This window comes from Penaeus monodon, chromosome 33 (genome assembly GCF_015228065.2).
Source record: "Penaeus monodon isolate SGIC_2016 chromosome 33, NSTDA_Pmon_1, whole genome shotgun sequence".
NCBI lineage: Eukaryota > Metazoa > Arthropoda > Malacostraca > Decapoda > Penaeidae > Penaeus > Penaeus monodon.
The window spans coordinates 19848973-19849514 of record NC_051418.1 but is presented as its reverse complement, the minus strand read 5'-3'; positions in this window follow the sequence as shown (position 1 = coordinate 19849514).

Genomic DNA, 542 nt, shown 5'->3' with positions numbered 1-542 from the left:
GGGAAAAAGGAAAAAAAAAAAGGGGGGAAACAAGGGAAAAAAAAGGGTCGGTGGGCGGGAAAAAAAAAAGGGGGGGGGGCCCCGTGGGGCTCTTTCCCTTTTCCCTCACCTCTTTTTTTTTCCTTGGGGTTTTTCTGCCTTTTCACCCCTTTTTTGCTTTTTCTTGGGCCTCTTTCCGCTGGTGCCTTCCCTTCCCTTTGTTTTCCCCTTCTTCCCTTTTTTTTTTTGGGTTCTCCCCTTCTCCTTTGTCCGCGTTCCTTTTTGTGCTGGGCCCCCTTGGCTGTCTTCTTTTTGCTCTGTTTCCCTTTTGCGTGGCCCGGCCTTCCCCCCTCCTTGTTGGGCTGCCGTTTTCCCCCCCTTTCGTTGGCTGCCTCTTCCCCCCTTTTTTTGGCTCCCTTCTTCCCCCCCTTTTGTTGGCTCCCCGTCTTCCCCCTCCTTTGTTGGCTGCCGTCTTCCCCCCCTTTTTTTTGGGGCTCCCTTCTTCCCCTTACTGCACCCCCGGTCGTGGCTTTCTTTTGCCCCCTTGTTTTTCTGGGTCGCGT